This window comes from Lepidochelys olivacea (genome assembly GCF_965140295.1).
Source record: "Lepidochelys olivacea isolate rLepOli2 genome assembly, chromosome: 7".
Classification (NCBI taxonomy): domain Eukaryota; kingdom Metazoa; phylum Chordata; order Testudines; family Cheloniidae; genus Lepidochelys; species Lepidochelys olivacea.
The window spans coordinates 66,851,183-66,871,829 of NC_140417.1; the positions used below are offsets into that span (position 1 = coordinate 66,851,183).

Consider the following 20,647-nt stretch of genomic DNA (forward strand, 5'->3'; position numbering starts at 1 on the left):
AGATCATTCTGAAGCTGGGTTGGTGATTGGGGGAGGGGGGGAAAGGGAGGAGAGAAAGACAGACAGCAAGGGCTTTGTATATTCAGCTAAAATACTGGCCTTTCCCTGTCATAGTGACTGTCATCTTCACAGGCAAGATATGGCTTTGTTTTTCTTAAACAAAACCTGGCAAGTTGGATAAATCAAAGTTTCTTTCAATTCATGCAAAAGTGCTTGCAGCACAAATGAGTTGCTCAATGAAAACATAGATTATCTGCATAAGAAGATGACGTGTAATCTACTTCCAAACAGATCTCTCTCTTTTGAGAGAACAACTCTAGCTTTTTCTGTCACTTTTCTCAAGCAAAGGCTCATTTTTTTACTTTGTGTGAAAAATCTGCTTTTCCTCTTAATTTTTTTTTTTTGCAGAGGGAGTGCAAGCAATTTGCTCTACAAGATCCATTTGTCGTCAAATTACACGTCTTGTCAGCAGTGTCCGACCAGTGACTCAAACCAGACACATAGTTTATTCCTAAATGCTGAACAGTGCAAAGGTAAAACTTTCTCTTTTTGAAGAAGTTACAAAAGTGCCTGGGTTATGTTTCCACATCCATTTTGATTCCCCTTCTAAGTAGCTCACTTGCACACAGGAGAGTGTGGATGCTATGTTTTGTCTCTGGCTGCTCAGATCTAGTATAAAAAGGAAAAGAAAATTTTGGGGATTTTGAGAGTTCAGGGACACCACACTTGGTACTTGCCAATTTCCTGGAAGCAATGTTTACTTCAGATGCCTTTTGTTCTTTTGTAATTATTGACACATGGTGGGAACTCTCTAATCTTCTCTGCCACTGATCAGACCTATCTTTATGCAAAGTCTGTCTAGGACTTCTATTTCTGCTAAATATCTATTCCTCTGGATTGCAGAGGAAACTCTATGTTGTTACTAGCTGTGCTGGGTGAGGGCTGGTCCTGAGTTTGATATTAGTACATACATGGGGCTAGTTTCAAGTTAATGCTTGTACAGAGCTTTGAAAATATGAAGTGCTATTTTAAGTGCCAAGCAGTAGTAATGTGAATTGTGATACGAGTGCCAGCAAGATAGAGAGAGAGTGGATTGGCTCAGATACTAATGTGGTGCCTGGCTCTGCAAGGTACTGAACAATGCCTGTGTGACCTGACTGCTGCTCTGGAAGTCAATGGATGTTGAGAGCACATGGCACCTTGCAGGAGGTACTCAGCACTAGGCAGAGGTGAGCCCTAAAGGAGGGAAGCAGTGATGTTCAACCTGAATAATAGCACAGGATGGGGAATTAGGTGACTTGAATTCTATTCCAGGCTATCCTACCAATTAACTCCATGACCTCCTAATAAAATGGGGACTGCGACAGTTCTTGGGGCAGCCAGGACTGTGGGTCACCTTGTTACCCCCTCTCCCAAGCATGAGGGAGTCTTGCCTGTGTCTGACTGGATGTCAGATCCCTGACACCACCAGCCTTTCAGCTGCTCACGTACTCTCCTCTGGGCTATGCCAGCCCTACCTTCGCCTTGCAGATTAAGAATAGGAGCACCCCCATCCCCAAGTGCCTTTGAATCGTTCCCTCGTGCTATCTAGCCCTTGATACTGGCTACTCACAGAGATCCCAGATCCTCTGCTCCCCGAGGTGCAGCATACCCTAGTTTACTGGTTTTACTTTAGACCACCGCTCCTGTGAACCACACAGTGCCGGTGAGCACTTATTTATAAAACAAAAGTCAGTTTATTTAAGAAACAATAAAGATTTAACTAGAAACAGGAGAGAGTGATGGAAACAAATGTTTACAATACAAAACAAAATCAAAAGGCGAACCTGCATCTATACTTTATTAATAGTTACCTTTCCTATCTAATAAAGTAGGTTTTCCCCATCAAGTTCATTCTGTTACAGAGCTGGCTGGTTTCTCAAGAACTAGGATACAATTTTTTATGAGAACACCTTGCTCCTCAAGATGGCTCTTCAGTGAAAGGATTCAGTGGCCTTCTCCCCCCTCTGTGTTATACTGAAAACAGCCTTATGTTCCCATGAACAGAAGGTGAACCCCTGTCTTGCAAAGTTCCTTTTTTACCTTCAAGTGGTTTTGATTGTTTGCAGTTACTTCAAAGTCCATAAAGCACACTTTATATTGAAAGACATTATTCCTTAAATATTATTCATACAGACATCTCACAATGATTATGAATCTTGACAAGTTATGAGCTTTCTGTAGATACCTTACATGTTACCCTTTATGGATAAATATCTGAAAGACCTGTGTCTGCTGTCGTGAGTTTGTCAGGTCTGAGGTCAAAGTTGTTTGTAAAGAACAGGGGACCCTTTTCCAAGGGGTTTTGGTATCACGGGAGTCTGGTCCTTCACCACATTGGCTGATCCAAGTACCACGTTTACCCCACACCCCCCAGCTCTTCCCATGGTAGACCTGGCATTAGTTAAAATCTGGGCAATGATTGAGCATGTTAAAGAGATCAAGCAATGTGTTAATAATGATGGGAGCCTTGATGAAGAGCCAAGGGCATCTGCCAATAGCCATCAGAAATGTCATCCCCTGAGAGTTAGAATTGCCCGGTGTGGCATCACTTGCATGCTCCCATGTCTGTTTTTCCCCCCTCTGTGCATAGGTCACATCAGCTGTAATGGGAATTGCGTGACCGCATCCCACAGATAAATTACGATAATAGATCCTAATGAAGGAGCAGGATTTCATACAACGCTCTCCCTGCTTCCCCCCCCCACCGCACCTTACATATAAAATAAATGGGGCGGGAAGCATGATATTCTGTTGTATTCATATCGGCGCTCAGGAGTAAGTATGGGGCTCACAGGATGTCCACGCTGCAACTAAAAACCCGAGGCTGGGGCCGTGCCAGCTGACTTGGGCTTTTAGGGCTTGGGCTAAGAGGATGTTTAATTGCAGTGTCGAGGTTGGGGCTTGAGCCCAGGTTCTAGGACCCTGCAAGTTGGGAGGGTCCCTGAGTTCGGCCCCAGCCCAAAGGGCTACACTGCAATTAAAGAGCCCTCGAGCCTGAGCCCCACAAGCCCAAGTCAGCTGGCACTGCCCAGCCCCCTGTGTCTAATTGCCATGTAGACCTGTCCTTAGAGGTTCGTTTTGAATCCAAACTTGCAAACCTTTTTTATCAGAGGGTTTCATTAACACGGGATTACTAGTGTGAATGACTGCTTGGGTGAAGGTGTCAGGATCTTGCCATTCATGCTGTCTTTCATTTTCTTGAGGAACTAGTATTTTTCTCAGCGCTCCAACTTCTCTTAATCGTTTTCGTGTAGGAGGGAATTTAGGTACAATCAATACCTTTAAATGCTATGGTTGAATGTAATTCAAAGGTAAGAATTTCATAGCTGGAGGTATATTGGTTTGTCTAGCTTGCAGTTTTTTTAACTTAATTTTCCCTGACAATTTGCCTAAAAAGAGGAAAAATCCCAAAAGCTTACACCAGATTGTCTGCTTATTAATATGTTGATATTGTAGTAAAGCAAATATTTCATGCTCTTTGTTTAGGTTGGCTAGATTTTAGCTAGTGATTTGTATTGATTAATTGCAGTCAGGATTTTAAAAGCAAATTGTCTTGAGTTAGGAATCTATGGAAAAAATCACAAGCATTCTGAAATGGCGAACAAATGTGTAGTAGTAATAAGGAGAAAAAATGAGGCAATTAGTGTAAGCCATTGAAAGAGTTATGCCAGTACTAGGTTGTATTTTCAATATTTAGAATTGTAAATTTTTTTAAAGGAAATATTTTCTACTAGTCAGAGCAGGAGGCTTGGGGTCAGGATGGCAGGGTTCTGTTATTAGACCTTGGTTCTGCACTGACTTGCTGTGTGCCCTTGAGCACGTCACTTAACCTCTGTATCTGTTGGTCCAGCTAAACAAGAAAATGTAGGTGTTTTGAATAATTATGAGACCCTATGAACACATAGAAACATTCTCCTGCGTTCCACAAACACCCCTAATACTGGCATGACTGAACCATGTGAAACAACTCTAGCAAATGTTCTTCCCTCACTGGCTGAAGTCATACCAGGTAACATTTTCAAAACATGTCTAAGTCTCTTAGGCGCCTTGGTTCCATTGTCACTTCTCCTAGTCCAGGTCTAAAATGGTCCTGCCCATCTGTCAGAGGTATTGGCTCTGGAAGCTGTCAGGCACTGCTGACATACAGCTACGTTATCTTCACCAAGTCAGAGAGCTGCAAGTCTGCTGATTTCAGCTCTCTGAGAACCTTCCCCTCTGCCCAGAAGGATAGTATGGGGGACACAACAGCTTCATCCAAATTACACTTTGTTTTAACAAACTCCTTTAACATTAAATATTTATGGAAAGCTTTAATGGCTCATACCCTGCTCCTGAAATAAGCAAAATGTACATGAACGGGGACACCAGTACTGTAGCAATTTAAAGGCACTGGGTTGGGAGCTCAGCTGACCTGGATTTTGTTCTTGGCAATGCCACTGACCTTCTGTGACTATTGGCAAATTACTTCACCTTTCTGTGCCTCTCCTTCCCTTCCCACCTTTGTCCTTTCTGTTTGGATTATGAACTCTTTGGAGCAAGGATTGTTTCTTTTTCTGTGCTTGCGCAGTGCACTGCACAATGGACTCCCAGTCTTGACTGGGGGCTCTAGGCTTTAGTCAAACAGAAATAATTGACAATTAGAAATGATTGGCTGGGGGAGGGTGTGTCATGAAATGTTTTTAAAGTTTTGTTATTGTTTCGAATTTATTTATTTATTTATTTATTTGAAAATCAAAAAATTCTGACCAACTCAATAGCTGGTCAAACCTTCCACTTCACCCCACCCACCTATTTTTTGGCTTGATTTTTTTTTTCCCAAAACCCCCCAAATTTGGCAAATTGCAGTGCGGCACACTGTAATTATCAGTCCCTCCTCAGGTGCCAGTGAGGGAAAGTGAATTGCAGATATTCCATATGAAATGCCTGGTGGGATGGTTGCTGCAAATGGGATGTGGAATGTCTTGGGTTTTTTTTACTGCTACCATCTCCTCTGGGCCCCAAAAGGAGAACTCTACAGAAGCAGTGGTTACACTTCTCCTTTACTCCCAATCAGGTGACAGTTCATGTTACTCCTACCAATAATACTTGGCACCTGTATAGTGTCGTATAGCCCCACCTGGGGCTGTTTGAGACAACAGAGGCTCTCTCCCACTCTCCGTGCTACTGTCAAAAGAGTGCCTGTCCAGTCGCTGGTGGTCTTCCATCTAATCTGTATTTCTGCTTTCTGCTGTAGCTGCCCTTCTCAAACTCCGTCTTTGGTGATAAGAACAGAGGCAAGGTTGTTACATAGTATTATTATTATTATTGTCTTATCCCCAATTGAGATGGGAGCTAAGTTCCCTCTAAGATGCGCGGCCACGCAACTACCTATTAAGCCCCACGCAGTGGCTCAGGGCTGTGGTGGGGAGAGGCGCTCCTCCCTGCCGGCCCCAGCACAGAGCTGCCAGGGCCAGATTAATGCAGGGGCTTTAGGGGCTGCAGCAGAGGACCTTGGGCTAAGGGGCGGCCCCGCAAAAATAAATCCATAATTATGTACAATTCAGTGGTCACCAACCTGTTGATTGCAATAGACTGGTCGATCCTGGAGTCTCTGTCGGTCGATCGTGATCTCCGGGCTGCTAAAAGTCCAGTGGCACAGCAAGGCTGCTTGCATGCCATGGCCCCACACCGGAAGTGGCTGGCTGCTGGCACGTCTGTGCGGCCCCTGGTGGGGGTGGTGAAGGCAGAAGGAGGGTCTGTGCGCTTTCTCCGCCCCCAGTACCATCCCTGCAGCTCCCATTGGCCAGGCGCTTGCGGGCACGGGCAGCACACGGAGACATACTGTCCTGCTCCCCCAAGGGGCGTGCAGAAACGTGTCAGCAGCCGGGTGCTTCTGGGAGCGGTGTGGGGCTATGGCAGGCAGGTAGGCAGCCTGCCTGAGCCGTGTTGCACTGCTGCCTGGGAGCCTCCTGTGGTAAGCGCCTCCCGGCTGGAGCCTACACCTCGCACCCCATCCTGCACCCCAAACCCTGCCCCAGGTCAGAATTCCCTCCTGCACCAAACTCCCTCCCAGAGCCCGCATCCCTCACCCTCTGCTGCACCCCAACACTCTGCCCCAGCCTGGAGTCCCCTCCTGCACCCAAACTCCCTCCCAGAAAGAAGCTAATATAATAGCTGTTCTAAGGTATGAAGTAGACTATTTTGAATTAACTATATTTTACATGTTTTAAGACTGAAATGTAACCACAGAATGGCTTTATGTTAATTAAAAGGCAAGTTTAGTATAGAATTAATAGCCTCGATGCCATAATTGTGATCATTTTGTTTTAAATTAGAAAAAAGACTTGTATACAGGGGCCCCATAAAATCTGATAAACCCAGGCCCACAGGAGAGTTAATCCAGCCCTAGCCGTGGCAGGGAGAGGCGTCCCTCCCTGCCGGCCTCAGCGTGGAGCTGCCCCGGGCTTGCTGCGGCCTGGGGAGAGGAGCCCCTCCCTCAGCCTGGACCAGGTCCGCTGGAGCTGCTGCAGCCGGGGAGAAGTGCCTCTCCCCCAGCCCTGAGCTGCTGGTGCGAGAGACAGCTGGGGGAGTCCTCTCTCCCCACTGCAGCCCCTGGGCAGTCTGCTTCCCAAACCCCTCATTTGCACCCCAGCCCTGAGCCCTTTCTCTCACCCTGAACCCCCCCGACCCCACACCAGAGAGCCTTTGCCCCTAGCTGGAGCCCTCACCCCTCCGCAGCCCAGCCCTGAGCCTCCTCCTGCACCCCGATCTCCTCATCCCCAGCCAGAGCCTGCATCCCCACCCTCTTCCCCAACCCTGAGCCCCTTCCATACTCCGAACACCTCAGCTCCACCCCCACCAATATGAAGGTGATGATGTAAAAAATTTGAGGGAACACTGATTGGGAACCCCACATTGTGTTTACTAGGCACTGTACAGATGTAGTAAGAGACAGTCCCTGTTCAAAAAGACTCTCAGTGCAAATAGACAAGTCACACAAAAGCTGGGAGTAGAAACAGGAACAGAGAGATCCATTGATTTGACCAAGGTCACACAGCTGGTCAGTGACAGACCCAAGAATGCACCATTGGTCTCCTTTTTCTCAATCGAATGTTTAACCACTAGACCAGTGTTCCAGCATTTCTTATTGGAGCATTCCTTTTGCATGTCCTGAGGAGCTGGGCTGCACCCAGCATGAGGGCAGCACCCCTTTCTCATCTTGTTTTCATTGTCATGTATTTAATTAAACCTTTATATTTGCCATAAATGTACACAACACTTTATAGAACATAGACACATGGGCTGCACCTTAAGGAGATTACTGTCTAAAACACGGAGTGAGGCGGCAGAGACTGGAAAAGCGATGAGCTAAAATAAAGCACCATTGTTCGTAAAATCCTGGAAGCCTACTCTACGGCTGCCTTGTAAAATTATAATGAACGCCCAGGGACAAAATCTGCTTGCCCACCCAAGGTGGGGGAACATGATGATTATGTAAATGACTAATTATGTATTACTAGACAAATAGAATTTTGCAAGGCTCCTCTATGGACAGATCACCATATAAATGTACCTTGGTAAGAGAGGCAGTGTCTTCTAATGGATAGAGTGCTGGGCATCGGCTTTGGATTCCAGCTCCTGCCACTGGTTTGCTGGGTAAACTTGGTCAAGTCACTTTTTTGCCCTAGCTATAAGATGGGGATAATGATACAGATCTCCTTGGTAAACTACTGAGAGATCTAGGGATGAAAAGCATTTATTATTGATTATGTATGTGTTATGTGAAGGGTGCTTAATCAGGATTTGAGGAACACTTTTTAAAACAACACAACCTTCCTTGGCTCATGTGTTGTCTTGTGGTTATAGAATATGTGGGAAGATTTTAGCCAGCATAAGACTTCCCTGTGCCTCAGTTGTAAAACTGGGTAACAGCAGGGGCCTCCCTGACCAGAGCAGATGCTGCACATGAGCAGCATTCTCCTGGGTATAAATATATCACAGTGTAAAAGGAAAAGCACTGAGAGGAGCATGCTTTCTGGTGTGTTGATTCTCTTCTTGGAACTGATGGTGATGATTCCTTTCTCCTGAGATCATCATTCCAGAGTGGGTCTAGGGACAATACCTACCCCAGCCAATTGGAGAAATCAGCTCTTAGAGTAACAAGCAGACCTTCTGGGATTATCTTCTTACCAAGACATAGATTTGTGTTAGGTTTATTGTACCACTTGTTTTACTTCTCACCTGACCTATATTATTGCTTGTTTTATTTTCTCCTCCAAATGGAGCCCATTTTATGAAATGGGAAATGGAGAGATAACGGAGAAGTTAATTTGAGTAAATCTCAGCTGGGTGAAAAATCCTTAATTTATTCAATTCCACATAAAAACTAGTGTGTAATAAACAGGTTATTGTGTGCAAAGATTTTCAAGAAACATTACCCAAGGCAAAGCAGAAACATATAACCTGGCCACTTGAGTCACTGGTGTTTGTACAATTTTTCGAAGAGTGCCATGCATGCTCCCTCCCTGTGTCAGGGAGACAAAACCTGGGTGGATTTTCCAATGTAATCTATCTTTTTCTAAGGTTTCCCATCACCATGGTATGAAAGCAAGCTTTCTGCTCCAGAAAACATCTTTGGATGTGACATTGGTCAGTCCAAAACATGTGTTACTTACATACTTTGTGGAGTTTTTAATGAACATGTACCTTGTACATTTTATCTTTCAGAAATCCAAATAAAAGATGGAAATTCTAGGGTTCCAGCCACCACATGGTTGTTTGGTTTGTTTTTCTGAAGTGTTGGTCCTCTTCCTCATCTATCCTGTAGAATTCTCCTTGAAGAGAGAAAGGCACTTTAATTGCTACTGAAAAGCTGTTGCAATTCTCTGTAGAGAATTGCAAGTCACAAAGGGGGAGATTTTCAAAGACACAGGTAGGCTTTAGGCCCCTGGCTGCCATAGATTTTCAGTGGGAATTTGGTGCCTTTGTGCCTTTTGGAAACACTCCCCTATATAACTTTTGTCCAGTGGCAAAATCAGTAGCAGTACAAGTACCTCATGACATACTACACTGAGCATTGGTTCATAGCTTTTCTGCTTAACTTTCTCAGCCAGTGCCCACCACCTTCCATTCAGTTATGTCACGCACAAATGAGCTTGGACTGTTCCATACCATGATTGTGGGAATCCCATGTGCCATTGTGGGGAAGAGTATAAACAGCTGAACTGGGAGATGGCGCTGGGGTGATCTAGCACAGAAGCAGATCATTAAGGTGGGGATGGGGAAGCATAGAGCACTAATCAGAAGAAGCCTAAGTATCTGTGTAGCAGTGATTGGAAACCACTTGTCTAGAGCTTCTCTTTTTAGTCCGTCAGTTCTATGATTTAAGCACTCTCAGTAGTTACTGGGCCTTTCCTCAAACATCCCTTCTCCAGACAATTTTTTTTTATTTTGCCATAGGCCCTTTTAGAATAAAACATAACTTTGTGCTGCTTTAAGCTCTTAATTTTTCAGTGGGAAAGAGCAGGAAAGGCTGAGAGGAGTGACTTTTCTGTACAGGGTACACACGGATGGCAAGAACCACAAGTTAGTTTTGGCTCCACATCATATTTAGCAGAATGTGATTGCTTTTTGAGTTGGTGGGGAAGTTGTGGGGTAGTCTTCTGAAGTGTCATCTTCAGCAGAGATCCCCAAAGTGTGGGGTGCACCCCCTTGCTCCTGCACCTGGTTTCATCCCCAGCCTCGGCATAGATCCACCCATGGCCCCGTGCCAGCCTTGCCTCTGGCCATGGCCCCGCTCCCAGACCCAGACCCATCCCCAGCTGCAGCCCTTTACACCTGTCCATCTCCCCGTCCGCCCCCCGAGCTGCGGCCCTGCTGGAGTAAGCAGGGGTGCGATCCTCTAAGGTTTGGGGACCGCTGTCCTAGAGGAACAAGAGTCAGTCTGTAGTTATTGGTTTATTGCCACTTCTTAAAGTGTACATGTTCTATTAATGAACATGTTGTGTGCTTTCCTGTAGGACATGATACAATTGTAATAACCAGTGGGTCTAGAGTGCATTAGGGTCTGGGAAAAGGAGAAGATTTGAGAGGTGGGCAATATTATTAAACAAATGATGTTGGGAAGTTTGTATCTTTCTTCCTTTAAATAATTTTAAATGGGCTCATAACTCTGTCAAGCATTGTGTCCGATATTGTAAAACAGTAATTGGGCAAAAACATTTACATATTGACTCAAAGCCAACAGTCAACTCTCCCAGCTGTCAACTCTTCAAAATCACATCTCCCAGGAAAGACCGGAAGGACAAATGGGCCCTAAAAGTTATCAAAAAAGGCTCTGATGGATCAAAAAGGAAATTAATTTCCAGAGCCAAGGCCCATTTGAAGAGAGCAGTATCCTCATCCCCCTCTCATTTACACAAAGGGAATAAGAGCTTGATTACCTTAGCATTGATCACAACTGCCATGAAAAGAGGAGGCCTTTACAATAGACAGAGCCCAAACTGTTTAAGGTTTTGTTGGATAAAACCAACACCTTAATTGTGACATGGTAATCAGCAGGGAGCTGGGACTAACACTACTGCAAAATCTCTTGGTGTTTTTGGGTTTTTCCCTTGTGTTCTCCTGTTGCAGACTGATGGCAAACCAAATCGCTGGGAGAGGACACGTTTGTCTGTATGCCTTGATTGAGACCCAAGGGGGTGGGTTATAGGTAGACTTGGCAGAATTCAATTTTTATTTTTTTTATAATTTTGATAGCTATCAAATTTTTATTGTTAAGCATTTTAAAATATTTTTTCGAGTTTAAATTTTCACAGTTTCTGGAAATTATGGGGGAGTCAGACAATAATTATTTAATAACAGATATTGAGATTCAAGAAGTTAAAGGTTTATAAACGTTAAAGCATAAATTGTCAAAATATACAAAGTAAAAATCCTTAAACTCTAATATAATCTCAAGGAGCATTTGTCTTTGTGCAAATTACTATTATCGATCAAAATGTTTTTCGTAGGTTTGTGTGTGCATGGTGAAATCTACATTTACCAATATTTACTGATAAAAATTTAATCCTTTCAAGCTGACCCTGCTCCTCGGCATCTCTTTAGAGGAGAGGGAGTACTCTCTTTTCTCATTGGGGGCAATTACATGAAATTACCCATTCAACAGTAATCTTAGCAAAAGTAAGATTTATTTGAGAGGAGGTGGAATTAAAACAAAATAAATAGTTTGCTTAATATCTCTAGATTTACACTTCTCATAAGCAGGATAAGGTTGTCTTATCTTCGAGTGAGGAAAAAAGTGAATTGCTTACATCTCTTGAAAGCAATCCCCTCTCTCACCAGTCTGGCCTGACTGTCAGCATCAATTACTGTCCAGATACCAACAAAACCTCAATTTCCCCCCTGGACATGCTTATTACATTTTTTAAACGGAACAAGTTTTTCCAAACTCTTTTCTGGAGACAGAGACACACAATAGACATTAGTAAAACAGTTTCATTCTCTACCTTATAGGAGATTGTCCATTGTGAAGAGAAAACCCTAGACAGTGATGAGTAGCTGCCTTTCAAAGACTTGATAAGATATCTCAGATACAACCGTTCACAGACCAATTTGGTTGGCAGTGCCACTTTTGGTAAATCTCCCATGCAGTTTTTTCATTCTTAATATTGACATGTGCTATGAATTACATCAATCAATCTGTAACAGTAGCCCATACCGTTCACAGAGCACTGGTGTAATGTGTTCCATGCGGAGTATCACGTAGTGCAACCCTTCTCTGCACTTGCTGAAGCTTCTGAATAGTCCAGACATATAATCCCATGTGGAATACATTGGAATAATCCAACCTTGAGTCACAAAAGCATGGTCTTCATTCAAAGGGAAATGTTTCAGCTTCCTTGGCAACTGCCAGTGACACTCCTGGCAAGTGATCCTATCTGGTCATCCAACAGCATATGGAAATCCAACAAGACCCATAAATAGAGAGTTCTTATAACAAATGGACAAGCTTTTGATATCCGGAATGAGACTATAATCTCCAACCTTTCCAGTTGCTATCTCACCATTTATAAGAACTACTTAGGTATTATCTGGGTGGAGCATCAACCTGCTAGTCCCTACCTGCATCCCAATCTGTTAAACTGAACAAGTCTTCCAGCTGTGCCATCTGTGAATACACTTTGCCACAGCGCTTTCTAACGAGATTTTATTTTTTTACTCTGTAGCTCTTTCATCCATGCACAGATCATCTTATATCTTGATTACTGCAACCTCCTGATCTTTGGTGTTTCAGACATCCACATCATCCCCTCTCAGCCATACAAAATGCAGCTTGTAAAATTGCCTACTGATCCGGCCACTTATTATCATCATCTTTGAATAACTCCACTGGCTCTGTTTTCTCCATCACCTCTGATTTAAAGGGCTTGCCCTTGCTTTAAAGGTCTTATGTCACTTTGACACTTTCCTATGTATTTCACCTAGTCTGACTGAGTTGTCTTTACTCCCTCTGCTCTGCCAGCAACATGAGCCTTGATACCTTAATCTGTTTCTACTACAAGTATCTCTATGCCATTGTTCATGCTACTCTGTATGAATCATAGGGTGAGAAGGGACAGCAAGGGTCATCTAGTCTAACTCCCTGCCAAGATGCAGGGTTTGCTGTGTCTAAACCATCCAAGACAGATGGCTATCCAGCCTCCAATAAATGAAATGCCCTTCCAACCTTTATCTGCCAACCACTGCACTCTCATCATTTAAGTCTGTTATGAAAGCACTTCCTCTGGGGTGACCACAATAAGTGAGTCACTTACATCCACTAATGTCAGTGAACAGGGGGGAGCACCTCCGTTGATGGGATGTGACTATATTTTGAGCAGTGACATGAACCTTCTAACATAACTCCTTGTTCTTCCTAACCTGATTCCATCTCCGCTGTTTGTCATCCTCTCTTGTTTTGGCCTGTCAAGAACATAGAATGTGGAAGCTTTTCAAGGCAGGGACTTTGTCATTCCATATTTGCAGTTATGTACTAAATATGCATGTGTGTACCATAAATCCCCCAGGAACAACCTTTCTCATTTCATTGTTGGGTATTTTGTCTTACAGTAGTGCCCAGAGGCCCCAGTCCAGGATCCTAGGCCCCATTATACTAGATGCTTATAAATTAGACCATCACAGCCTCACAAATCTCGCCATCCAGAATTATGGCAAAGTACTGCAGGTGGAAGACATAGACAAAATAGAAATTGGAAAAGGTTAACAGGAACAGGAACGTGTTATGCACAGTAGCGGCAGCAATCCCAGTTTACCACCAGCTTAGCTCACTGCTGTCAGATGGCAATAGGCCTAAGAACCAAGAAGATCCTGAAAATGAAAAATAACGAGGGCTAATTTTTTGGATGAATATTTAAGCAGGTTGGGGAGAAGATAGACAGTCGTTCTCATGGTTATTGAACCTCTCCAAATGTAGGGTGTTTTTTTTCCTTGTGGAAGTGTCCTGCCTGTCAATGGGAAGGTGAAGTTGCTGGATGAATATTTAAAACAAATTTTCCTTTCCCTCTTAGGTTGCTCTACTAAATGGAACTAATTGCAAGGCTATAAGATTAATTGGCGCTTAACGCTGTGGCTATGCTGGGTTTTTAGCTTCCATTTCTTGTTTAAAAAGTAAATTGGGAGAATTTGTAGTTTTCTGATGTTAGTTGCTAATTTTTTAGAGAAGGGTAGAAGCTGGCATGACCATGAAGTGAAATGCCAATGGTGGCAGAAAGTAATGGGTACAACAGTAGAAGTTCTATTTTTAAAAATAATTGGCATGCTTTACCTGGAGTAAGGATATGTCAATAACATGTAAAAACAAGTGGAACAAAGAAGGTGAGTTCCCTTCTTTCTTCTCGCTCTAGGCCTCCATTTTTACCTCAGTGTCTGTTACAGCTATGATGATGAAGTGGTCATCTATTTCCTCATGCCTCTGCCGGGCAGCTGAATTCTGCCCATGTCTGGATCATTGTTATATAATGCCATAAAGCCCACTGTTATTACTTCATTGTTGTAGTATGTATATGTATATTGGATAACAACTGAAAGGCATGCCAGGCATTTTACAGAGGGCATAAAAATGCATGGTCTGGATCCAAAACCCTTGAAATCTACACAAGATGTTTTTTATTGTCTTGGCTTTTTGATGTATTGATTTGGATTCTTCTTCTTCTTTTTTTTTTTAATAGTACCTGTTGCCTGGTAGCTCAGGGACAATTTTTTTAGTTTTTAGGTGTCTAAAGATAAAGAGCCCAAAATGCAAATTAAACACTTAAGCACCTTGTGAGATTTACAAAAGTACCTATCTCCATCTTTAGGTACTTAAAAGCATTGAAAATCAGTACTTTTTTCAGAAAAATGAAATAAGACTATTGTTGTAAACTGCCGAAATGAACAGCATTAAAGAATTGTCGGAGCTGCCTAAATAAAAGTTGACCCAGTGTTCCTCCATTGTAAAGAATAAGACAAAAGATAAAATGAACTAAACCCACAAAATCAAATGAAATATAAGATGAATTAATGTCCTGCACCATGTTTTTCAAGTAGTTTTCATTGGGTAGTTGTAGTACATTTCTTTTCTTCCTCATCCGGTTGGCATTTTGGTTATTTCATTTGGTGATGAGTCCTGTTGAACTGAGAAAAATTCACATTAGCTAAACATTGTGCAGGGATTAGATGCACTTTATAAAAATGGTCTTATTTCCATTTAATATTTGTTTTCTGGCCTCCTTGTGGAATATACTTGTCTACGCATATAACAAAACGACATCACTGCCCAAAGAACTTACAGTGAAGTGTAATGTGTAGCCAATAGAAATGTGGTTTCCTGAAGGCTTATTTTTAAGAAAAATTGGTAGAATCTTGGCTCTATTGAAGTCTCAGTTACGATTGACTAAGATGGAACCAGGATTTCACCCAGTGTATTAAGTTTAGAGTTTTGTACTCCTGTTTTCAACTCAGTTCATTTATAATAGCTGTACAGAAAGAACCTGCATTTATCTGTCCATTGGTTTCTTGTGGCTATAATCCATAAATGATATCCCCAAAGCTTGTTTGCTAATACACAGCAGTCTTAGTGATAGCAATGTCTCTTGGCAGCCATTGGAAACGGCTGTTATTAAAAACCCTATGTTTCTCATGAGAAAGCTCTATTGTGTGTATTGTTTAAATATAGATTACTAATGAAATGCCTTTTTATTACTTTCTCAGTGAAGACTTTCAGAGTAAAGTTAATTTGCAGTGTTATGTAAATTCTGTTTAACTTCAATCAAGTTTTTAATTATGTTTTTACTACAGTAATTCCCATTTGATTTGTCATTTCCTGTTAGGTATTTAACATTGTGCAGGGTGTGGGTTTTTTTCTTCTTTTCCTTCCCTTTTTACTTTTTGACCTGACATGGAATGTACTCTTCACTTTTAGACTGGATGAGTATGATTTCCTTCCATGCATGCATGATAGAAGGAGGAAAAGTTACACAAAACTGATATTGGAAATATTGTATTTAATCTATTGATTAGCAAAGAAATACAATTGATTGAACAGGTGTAATGGTGCTATTCCAAGGACATCTTTTGTGCCCTTTTCATATGGCCTTCTTTTGTTTGTTTGCTCTTTTTCAGTGAGCCTTTTATGTCAACAGCACTTGGATTTCATTTGAAATATCAGATGCATTTTAGCACTTAATGCATTTAATGATTAGGGTTGAGGCTTTCTGACATGGATAACAATTGTCCCAGCAAACACTTGCCCAACACAAGGCTCTGATGGATAAATGGATCTTTCTTTGGCAACCTGTCAACTTACAAATCACTTTGGTGCCGATAGAACTTGTCTAGTTGCATTTTTGAAACATCCGTATTGAGTAAAAATGAACCTGAAATGGTCACAGTTGTTTTCTTGTTTGCACTCATGATAGGAAGGAAGCCTCTTCCAGGAAACAAGAATATAACTTGTTTAGTTTCTTCAGTGACCTTTTAATAAATATATTCAGCAAAAACATGCAGTGGAGGGTATGCTTTAGCATTCTTCTTCCATCTAGCCCAAGATTTTAAAAAGTGACTGTGTGTGCCTCAGTATTTGGGTCCCCAACTGGAGATGATTTAAAGGGCTTTGATTTTCAGAAGCTGAGTTGTAGGCACTTTATGAAAATCAGGCGCATTTAGGGTGTTTCTGTTTGGACACCCAAAATCATGAGTGATATTTGAAAATCTTTGCTCTAACAATGTAGTGTGAAACACGAATTGCTATTTAATGTTGTAGTCTGCTTTTATTCATCATATTTTCAAGGCAAATTTATGAAATTAACTCCCAGGTTACATGGCACAATTTAGGGTTTGGCTTTCTTTTTGCTTTCTTGAAAATGCGGATATCACCTTCCCCTTTTTACTTCATCAGACGGGGCAGTACATCCTAACATTTAAAAATATTTTAAGTATTAAAATAATATGATGGATTGGTGGAATGGAACGTACACTCTTGTGTCTGCCTTCCGGTTCAGTCTCCTGCAACAGTACATGAGTATGGAAGGGGAGGGAAGAGACCAAAGATTATCTACCCAGATTATCTACCCAGGATGTAAGCTCAACTATCTTACATCAAAGTCCCTATAAAAAGAACAGGAGTACTTGTGGCACCTTAGAGACTAACAAATTTATTAGAGCATAAACTTTCGTGGGCTACAGCCCACTTCATCGGATGCATAGAATGGAACATATAAAGTCCCTATGTCTACTTGGCATGTTTTTGCATCAAGAGTGGTACTGGACAGACTTTACATGTGCTTAATGTGGATCTCTGTCTCTGTATCAGAGAGAGGTTACCACGAGTTATCTATTCTGTGGAGGTCACTTGTATACTCACAAATTTGTTCTTAGATATGGGGTGGTCTTTCAAAGTGTGAAAGACCACCCCATATCTACCTCTTCTCCCATTTCAAGTTAATGGGAGCTATACCAGTGTGATGAGTTGTTTTAGAATCCTACCAATAGTATGCCTGTATATCTTTCATCCTGAGTTGGAGCTACCGTTCCAATGCTAGTCCATCAGACCTCATTTACAGCGGAACTAGAGCACTGGAGGGAGATGAGGAAACCAAGGCTCCCTACAACCCCCCCACATTTCTATATACAATATACTCAGTTTGAGATGGGAACTGTAACAATATCTCGTGGGTGATGTTTGATTTTACATCATTTAAAAAAAGTTCAATTTGATGAGCAATCCCCTCAAATAGTGGAATCGGTTAGGAAGATTCAACATCACCTGTTGGACCCTATTTAATCTTTCTGTTGGCAGGTAATTAAATTGAACTCATTGATTTGTGCAGATGTTTGATATTTCCCTCAGACTTCCCCTCCCCCTTCCTCCAGGTGTGTGGAACCGTCACTAACTCAAACCCAATACTACACCTGTTAATTTCCTCATCAATGGTATAAACTCTTCTGTGGGTGAAGCCAAGCAGAAATCTAGTGCTCTGTGCTCAGACTGGCAAACACAAGGAAGACTTTTTTTTTTAATTGCTAAAGCTAGACCAGCTCAGCCTTTAACAGTATCTAGGTCCGCTAGTTAACATTTAAGACACGTCAGGTTTTTTAATCACCCTGTAATCTATAAATCTGTCAGAGTTCTATGGTCTCTGGAAGCATTTTAGAGATGTTATTCCATCACTTTATTTTGTAATAGTGATGTTCTCTGTCTCCTCAATCTCTTTTGATAACTAGGATTAATTTTCTTTGAAGGAATGGTTTCCATTTTAGTGAATTGAGTGCTGGTGAAAAGTCCCAGATTGACAGCCCTGGAGACTAAAGCCTCCTTTGTATTCACAGAATACATATGGTGCAAGTTTCCCTCTCACTGAAGTTGGGCGTGTACTATTGTTAAGTGAGATGGGGGGTTATGTGATGTGAATACGAGTTCAGTAGGGACTGCGCTGAGGTCACCAAATAGGATTGGATAACTTTTATTTGCTATCAAGGCTGGATTCCATCTTGTGATAGAGGCATAAGAGGTCCATATTCTGCTAGCAATCTCTTGAAGTGACATTTGAGATTCTTGTCATCTCTTTGAAAGGGTTCTCTCTTGTTGGTTGGTAAAGAATTCTGGTGGTTTCTCATAATTTGTTCCTGAAAAGCCCATGTCTAGTGAATACGCAGCCATGACTACAACATCACAAATAAAGCCTTTTTTATTTTTTTCCCCAAACCTCAGATATCTGTATTGTCTGAAATTCACATCCAACCCAAAATTCATTTTTATGATATCTCAATTTTACAAGTTGTAGATGCTTCCCAAGGCCTACATACAATTGTGTGTTACCTGGATTTCACTGTCATCCAGTGGGTTTTCTCTCTGGGACACCTAATCCTTTGGAGAAAAGAAATTTTTGGCTGATATTTTTAGCTCTCGAAGCTCATCAGTTGCACTGCTGCTTGGGGAGGGAAGCTAAGTGATAGGAATGTTGGGCAACCACATTGTGTCAGGATTTCAAGCCCGCCAATGATGGGATATGTCTGAAAATATGAGAAGAGGAATGCTGGAACTTATTCTCTTCCCTGACACTCTATATCTAGGTAAAGTGTCTGTGCCTAAACAGCGACAAAGTCATGACATATCTCTGCTAGGTTAGCAAATTAGCAGGAATAGTTCATGTTAATTTTTTTTAAAACTGTTCCAGACTATGTAGAATTTCAAAGGGACACCTAAGAAAAACATGCACATACAAAAGCAGAAGTCTTGTTTTTACTATAAAAAATTGACTCAGAAAATGACAGCCAGACAGCTAACGATCTCTCAGCCATTATTTTCACATCTCTGCATTTTTCCTTCAAACATAGATGATATGAATGGCTATTTTTCTAAAGACACCTTATGGATGGAAAGAAAATAAAAACCCACCGTCAAACAGTTACTCCATAAAGCTACAGAAATCAGACAGTCGGGTTGCTGCCATATGACCAAAGATTTTTTGAATCTCTTCCAAAGTGAATGAAATCTTACCCAGTTGTGTGACTATTTTTCCTATTTGTTAAGTAAGCACTTCAGTCCTGGTGGAGTTGGAAGTGGCTGGCTTTTTAAGCTCCGGTGAAAAGTGGAGAGAGGAGACCAAGCGGAAGGAATGCCATTAGCACACAGTGAAGCCAAGAGTGGTGCTATTTAGACAGCTGCACGTGTCGGATCATGCACTTGGGCCTCTGTCAAACTGCTATTTCTGTCTGTTTAGCACAAATCATAGTATCTGTGTATGTGGGGTAAGAGGGAGGGTTGTCATACTTGAGGGAGAGCACCAAAAAAGATACTTTCTCATATATAAGCATTTAAAATTAGAAGAGTAGTTATAAGCTGTCTGTTTGACTGTGATCCTTAAGTTAGGAACATGGTAGAATCTGCTGTTGTAATGTCAGTAAAGCCTCAAGTTAAACAGTGGACTGACACTTTACTCCATGTAGGCATTTTAGAACAGTACCATAGTTTACCACTCCTGTACTATGTAAATGGGTTCAGCCTTCTCTGGTTAATAGTATCAGCAACCCCAGGCATTCAAAAATCGTAAGTCAGACCCTTGAAAATTGAGATTTTAAAGAAAACATGTATTGGGGTCCTTTATATTAGCCTTCTGGTTTTTGACCCTTTACCCTTTTTAAGCTTTTCTTAACAACAATGAGAGTTAAAATCTTATTTTTTAAAACATGTGAAAGCTGCAATTTTCAAATAATGACCTGAATCCAGATGCTGGGGCTTTAAGAAAAACGCCATGATAAAATTATGAGCAGTTAATTTCACAGTGAAAATTCATAGAAAGCATGATTTGCCTGCGGGTGAATTAGGAAACCTCCAGCAGAGAAAACTGCTCAAGAGGTATGGATTTCTTTTTAACTAACACCGCCACCCCACCCCCCAAAAAAGAAATAACAACAACAAAAACCCCAAAACTTGTGTAGCTGCTCAACCATAACTTTCTTCATTGTGTTTTCTATCTGATGGCCACTGGCCAACGTGATTTTGGATTTTTGTATTTGCTTGAAGAATACTTGCTCAAACCAGTGTGTTGAAGTATGAAATAACTTGTTCCTTGCAATTCTACACTGTTAGCTGATCTTGATATAAAGTTTCATACCCTTAGCCAATAATTAGTATAGTTATTAAACTCAGGCAGACCTTGCATTCATGTTTTGTAATAAAGTGGTATTAAGGTTCTAAATTTAACTCAAAAGAGCGCTGTTTTCTGCTGAAATATTGTTCTCCTCCCCACCCCCATAATATTTACATAGTATATTCTTTCCAGGGCTTGCAGTTTGCTATACAAACATTAAGCCTCACTACAGCTCCATGAAGGTGGGTGGTATTATGGCGAGATGGCAGCGATTCCAGAATTGGTCTCTGAGGCTGGGCACCTAAAATCACTAGTTACTTTGGAAAATTTAGTTAATTTTTACTAAAATAATTGCTAATTACTATTTAGCAGCAATTTACTGTACATTTACTGTTTTGTGGAATCCTACATTTATTATTTACTGTTCTTTAGTATTAATTCTATGGTGGCAGTTTCACATTTTTCAACGCTGCAGAGGACTTTTAAATGTAACCAAA

At 41.6% G+C, this 20,647-nt stretch overlaps 1 protein-coding gene across 11 annotated transcripts in view; it reads left to right on the plus strand.

The window, feature by feature from the left end:
- Positions 1–20,647, plus strand: part of ZMIZ1 (zinc finger MIZ-type containing 1) — a 470,647-nt gene that overhangs the window by 115,128 nt on the left and 334,872 nt on the right. For 9 of the 11 annotated variants that reach the window (XM_084633918.1, XM_084633910.1, XM_084633912.1 and 6 more), the window contains one exon: positions 409–533. The exons of the other annotated variants lie outside the window; for them this stretch is intronic. The gene's annotated coding sequence lies outside the window, so the exon portion shown is untranslated. The remainder of the gene's footprint in view (positions 1–408; positions 534–20,647) is intronic. 11 annotated transcript variants of the gene reach the window in all.